Raw genomic sequence first — 6,640 nt, 5'->3', positions numbered from 1 at the left:
GTCTGCACTCTCAATTCTGTTCCATTGGTCTATGTATCTGCTGTTGTGCCAGTACCAGGCTGTTTTGACTACAGTGTCGGTGTAATAGGTTCTAAAACCAGGTAGAGTAAGGCCTCCCAATTTGTTCTTCTTTTTCAGTAGTGCTTTTTACTGATCCGGGGCCTCTTTTCCTTCCATGAGAAGTTGGTGATTTGTTTCTCCATATCATTACAGAATATCGTTGGAATTTGGATCAGAATTACATTGAATCTATAGATTGCTTTTGGTAGAATAGACATTTTTTTAATATTAAGTCTTCCTATCCATGAGCAAGGTATGTTTTTCCACTTATGTAGGTCTCTTTTGGTTTCTTGCAGAAGTGTTTTGTAGTTTTCTTTGTACAGGTGTTTTACATCTCTGGTAAGATTTATTCCTAAGTATTTTATCTTCTTGGGGGCTACTATAAATGGTATTGATTTGGTGATTCCCTCTTTGATGTTCTTTTTGTTGGTGTAGAAGAATCCAACTGATTTTTGTATGTTTATCTAGTATCCTGATACTCTGCTGAACCCTTCTATTAGTTTCAGTAGTTTTTTTGAGGATTCCTTAGGTTTTCTGTGTATAAGATCATGTCATCTGCAAATAGAGATAATTTTACTTCTTCCTTGACAATCTGGGTGCCCTTTATTTCTTTATCTAGCCTAATTGCTCTGGCTAGGACCTCCAGCACAATATTGAAAAAGAGTGTTGATAAGGGGCATACTTTTCTGGTTCCCATTCTCAAGGAGAATGCTTTCAAAATCTCTCCATTTAGGATTATGTTGGCTATTGGCTTTGTATAAATCTCCTTTAATATGTTGAGGAATTTTCCTTCTATTCCTATTTTGCTGAGAGTTTTTATCACGAATGGGTGTTGAACTTTGTTGAATCCCTTTTATGGATAGATTGATAATATCATGTGATTCTTGTCTTTTGTTTTATTTATTTGATGGATTACATTAATTGTTTTTCTAATGCTGAACCATCCTTGCATGCCTGGTATGAATGCCACTTGGTCATGGTGAATTATTTTTTTGATATGTTATTGAATTGTATTGGCTAGAATTTTGTTGAGGATTTTTGCATCTAAGTTCATGAGGGATATAGGCCTATAATTTTCTTTTTTTGTGGTGTCTTTACCTGGTTTTGGTATTAGGGATAAGCTGGCTTCACAGAATGAGTTTGGGAGTATTCCACCCTTTTCTATGCTCTGAAATACCTTCAGTAGTAGTGGTATTAACTCTTCCTGAAAGTTTGGTAGAACTCTGTGGTGAGCCACCCAGACCAGGCCATTTTTTTGTTGGGAGTTTTCAATTACCTTTTCAATCTCTTCTTTTGTTATGGGTTTATTTAGTTGTTCTACCTCTGTTTGTGTTAGTTTAGATAGGTAGTGTGTTTCTAGGAATTCATCCATTTCTTCTAGGTTTTCAAATTCGTTAGAGTACAATATTTTATAGTAATCTGATATGATTCTTTTCATTTGAGTTGGGGCTGTTGTAATATCGCCCATCTCATTTCTTATTCAGGTTATTTGCTTCCTCTCTTGTTTTTCTTTTGTCATTCTGGCCAACGGTTTATCAATTTTGTTGATCTTTTCAAAGAACCAGCTTTTGGTCTTGTTAATTCTTTCAATTGTTTTTCTGTTTTCTGTTTCATTTAGTTCTGCTCTAATTTTTATTATTTGTTTTCTTCTGGTGCCTGAGGATTTCTCTTGTTGCTCTCTTTCTTTTTGACAAGTTGTGTGGATAATTCTTTGATTTTGGCCCTTTCTTCTCTTTGTATGTGTGCATTAATTGATGTGAATTGACCTCTGAGAGCTGCTTTCACTGTGTCCCAAAGGTTCTGTTAGGAAGTGTTTTCATTCTCCTTGGATTCTATGAATTTCTTTTTTCCATTCTTAATGTCTTCTATAATCCAGTCTTTTTTGAGCAGCATATTGTTCAGTTTCCAAGTGTTTGATTTCTCTTCCTTGCTTTTTCTGTTATTGATTTCCACTTTTATGGCCTTATGGTCAGAGAAGATGCTTTGTAATACTTCAATGTTTTGGATTCTGCTAAGGCTTGCTTTATGACCTAATATGTGGTCTGTTCTAAAGAATATTCCATGTGTACTAGAAAAAAAAGTATACTTGGTTATTTTTGGGTGGAGTGTTCTGTATATGTCTTTGAGGTCAGGTTCGTTGATTGTGGCATTTAGATTTTCCTTGTCTTTATTGACCTTCTTTTTGGATGTCCTGTCCTTCACCAAAGGTGGTGTGTTACAGTCTCCTACTATTATTGTGGAGCTGTCTATCTCACTTCCAGTGCTGATAGAGTTTGTTTTATGTATCTTGCAGCCCTCTCATTGGGTGCATAAATATTTAATACAGTTATATTCTCCTGGTATATTGTCCCTTAATCATTATATAGTGTCCTTTTTTATCCTTTTTGATGGATTTAACTTTAAAGCCTATTTTGTCAGAAAGTAATATTGCCACTCCTGCTCTTTTTTGATTGTTGTTTACTTGATATATTTTTTCCATCTTTTGAATTTTAGTTTGTTTGTGTCTCTAAGTCTAATGTGTGTCTCTTATAGGCAGCATACAGATGGATCGTGTTTTTTAATCCATTCTGCAACTCTGTGTCTCTTCGTTAGTGCGTTTAGTCCATTTACATTCAGGGTAATTATGGATAGGTATGAATTTAGTGCTATCATTTTGATGTCTTTTTTTGTGTGTTGCTGACAGTTTCTTTTTCCCACTTAATTTTATGTGCTGAGTAGATTTTCTTTATATATTGTCCTTTCCTCATATTCATTGTTGTTGATTTTGTTTCTCTGAGTCTCTACTTTTTTCTTGTATTTTATTTTGATGTGTAGGATAGTTTGTCTCCTTCGTGGTTACTTTATTATTTTCTCCTATTTCTCTAAATATTAACCTAAGTTTTATTTCCTTGTGTCGCCTTATCTTCGTCTCCATATGGAAGATGTATGACTACATTCCTTAGTCCCTCTTTATTGTTTTAATGTTGTCTTCTTTAACATAATGACATCGCTGTTACCATGTTTTGAGCTTTTTTTTTTAATCTTGCTTTGTTTTTGTTTTAATTTCTCTGGGCTGAATTCTGATTGCTCTGCCCAGTGTTCTAGTCTTGGGTTGATATCTGATATTATTGATATTCTAACCAAAGAGCACTCTTTAATATTTCTTGTAGTTTTGGTTTGGTTTTTACGAATTTCCTAAACTCCTGTTTATCCGGGAATATCCTAATTTCAGCTCCATATTTAAGAGACTGTTTGATTTTTGATCGTTCTTCATAGACAACTTCTTTTCCAACTATATTATAAAACTTGTTCTTTCATGTCTCATTCCCTCTACACTTGCTGTCTCCATCTGCCTGAGATGCCCTTTTTCCCTCCAGTCCTGTCTAACCATAGTGTTTTTATTCAGTGAGAGTCCTTCTCAATGGTGTCATCATCAACCACCCACTACCACCACCCAGCAGAGTTGATCAGTTCTTCTTTTGTTTTGATCTTCTACCTAGCACTATTGGTACAGCATTATTCATGCTTAACTGTGATGGGAATTTTCTCAGTATCTATCATGTTGTCAGACACATAGTGTGTGATCTCTCCACTGAAATCCTTTCTAGAACAAAAGTTCACAATCGTCGAATGGTGCAGGGGCTTGTAGGCAGCCACGTGTCAGTCATAGGACATCACCGCCAGCAGTGCATAGCCTGTATACACTGCTAGGAGGAAGACAACTGTCTGTATTGAGCATCCAGTGAATGAAACGATTTTCTTTTTCACAAGCAATTGGACTAGCATCTGGGGAATGATGCTTGAGAAGAAAAAGAGATCACCAAAGGACAAGTTTTTGAGGAAAAAGTACATGGGTGTATGATGTCAAGAGTCAGTTTGGATGAGGATAGCATTACTTATAAGAAGAAGAATGAAAATAATAGACCTCCCAGATATTTAATAATAGGCTAACTAAGTGTAGGTTATTAAGTGAGGAAATTTCAGAGAAGAATAAAGCATTAGGTAGTTGGATAATATAATCTATAAGATCTCCTTCACACTTGAAATTAAGGACTAGATGAAAAATTCTGTCCACATAGTATCTAAAACCTTTGAAGAAATGTGGGACTTGGATCATACAAATTGCCAAGATTAATCCTTTCAGTTATTGTCCTTTAGAATGAAGCTCCTAAAGTGAGGTATGATCAGATCATCGTCAATTTTACTGAAGGGAAATCTGGTTAATCTTGCATGTTAAAAACCTCTACAGAATACAGTACAAACTATTTTATATATTGACAAGACCACCCATAATTTGTTTCTAAGCATTGTTTCCTGTCACATATTATTTCCCTTTAACATGCCCTCACTTTCCCATCCCTGTGCTTTTCGTCCAGTTATTCTTTCCTATAGGCATCTTCTCTGCTCCATTGTTACTTGTTGAAATCTTACTAATAAATCACGTCTTATTTCAGTACAGTAACCTTCATAAAATTCTCCTGATCTTCAAATAAGCTATTGCCCTTGCCTTTGGTACAAAATATTTTCCTTTTTTCCTACCTTAGACTACTTCTTTATTTAACTTTTTAAATATTTTTCTCTATATTGGTGTTATCTTGTTTTGGACTTTAAATTCTTTTAAGAAAGACATGGTTTTACTCATGTTGTGAGTTGCTGGACACAGTACTTGCACAGAGCAAGAATTCCGTAAATATCTGTGGAAAGAAACTAAGCTAAAACAATAAATCAAGGGAAGAAAAGGGATGAGCATATTGGAGATACTATTGTCAATGCGAACTAGAGGCACAATGTTTGAAAGTACTTAAGAAGAACATTGGAAATACCTGCCACTGATGGCTATCTTCCAGCCAGCTTTCTGAGAGCCCCCTTCACGTCTTTGTTCCTCAGGCTGTAAATGATGGGGTTCGACATGGAAGTCATAACCGAATAGAACACAGAGGTGACCTTATCCTTTTCACTCATACCCTTGGAATTGGGTCGCATGTAGGCAAATATTCCAGAACCATAGTAGAGAGCCACAACAGTGAGATGGGAACCACAAGTGGAGAAGACCATAAGCCTCCCCTCCCCTGACTGAATCCACATCACAGTGGACAGAATATGCCAGTAGGAGACAAAAATGAGGAGGACAGGAACTGGGGGGATCACAACTCCCACTGAAAAGAGGGCCATCTCAGCCTGGTAGGTGTCTGCTGAAGCCAGCTTCAGGAGTGTGGGAGGTTCACAAAAATAATGATTAACTACATTCTGTTCTGGGTAGGGGAGACAGTGTAAATGCATTGTCCACTGAACACACAAATTCCCATCTGATCCAGGACACTACGGCCAGCTGGACATAAACACTCTGGGTTGTGATGGTGGAGCAGTGCAGGGGCTTGCAGACAGCCACATAGTGGTCATAGGACATCACCGCCAGCAGTGCACACTGTACACCCTACTAGGATGAAGGGAACTATCTGTATTGAGCCTCCAGCAAAGGAAATGGTTTTCTTTTTCACAAGGAAGTGGACTAATGTCTGGGGAATGATGCTTATTGAGAAACAGAGGTCAGCAAAGGATAAGTTTTTGAGGAAAAAATACATGGGAGTGTGAAGTCGAGAGTCAGTTTGGGTAAGGATTATTATGAGCAGGTTCCCAAATACAGAGAGAAGGCAAACAATCAGAAAAAAACAGAACAAGAAGATCTGGTACTTTGTATCCTGTGAAAGTCCCAGCAAGATAAATTCAGCTACAGAAGTTTGGTTTTCTTTTCCCATTGATGTTTATTCTTGTTTACCTGTAAACAGAAAAAGAACAGGTAAATTCTGAATGTGTGACTTCACAAACTCTGTAAACAAGTGTAATGTTAACAGGCATACCTTATTGGACTATTGGATTTCAGCTGCTTCGTATCAGGGGCCAGTTACCTTTAGGAAGCATGTTGCTTCCTGCAATTTACAGGTTTTTTTGTTTGTTTGTTTGTTCACTTTTTTCCTTTCTTGATCTAACTGGTAAGCTGAGTATCACACTCTACATGGTTTCTCGACTAATCTTGATGTTAAGATATGTACATTTGTTAAATGAATATGTAGATATATTAGGGGAGTTATCTTTGGGTGTCTTTGTCTCAATTTTATTGTTTCTTCTCAAGGAATACTTTGTATTTACCTCAATTTGGAATCTGAGAATGAGGTGAACTGGTTTAGTCAGTAAAAAACAAACAAAACAAAAAGCACATTTTGTTTTAGATGCAAAAATAACTAACAGCTCATTGAAACCCAGAGATCAATGACAAATTCATCTATAATAGAATTGTTGATGTTGTTAGGTGCTGTCCAGTCTGCTCCGACTCATAGCGACCCTATGCACAACAGAAGGAAACACTGCCCGGTCCTGAGCCATCCTCACAATCGTTGTTATGCTTGAGCTCGTTGTTGCAGCCACTGCATCAGTCCACCTCGTTGAAGGTCTTCTCCTTTTCTGCTTACCCTGTACTCTGCCAAGCATGATGTCCTTCTCTAGGGACTATAATAGAATAGGACATATATTTTGGAATCAAAAGATAAATTGTAGTTATTTGTTTTTGGATTTTTTCCCCATAACATTTTTACAAACAGGCTAC

The 6,640-nt window shown here is 36.7% G+C and overlaps 1 pseudogene; it reads right to left on the bottom strand.

The window, feature by feature from the left end:
- Nucleotides 1-4,875: 4,875 nt before the first annotated feature.
- LOC126079323 (olfactory receptor 2D3-like) lies at nucleotides 4,876-5,813 on the bottom strand (annotated as a pseudogene).
- Between the last annotated feature and the right edge of the window lie 827 nt (nucleotides 5,814-6,640).

Source organism: Elephas maximus, chromosome 7, assembly GCF_024166365.1.
Source record: "Elephas maximus indicus isolate mEleMax1 chromosome 7, mEleMax1 primary haplotype, whole genome shotgun sequence".
Classification (NCBI taxonomy): Eukaryota; Metazoa; Chordata; class Mammalia; order Proboscidea; family Elephantidae; genus Elephas; species Elephas maximus.
The sequence above is the reverse complement of the archived record's forward strand: the minus strand, read 5'-3'. Positions and strand labels throughout refer to the sequence as shown.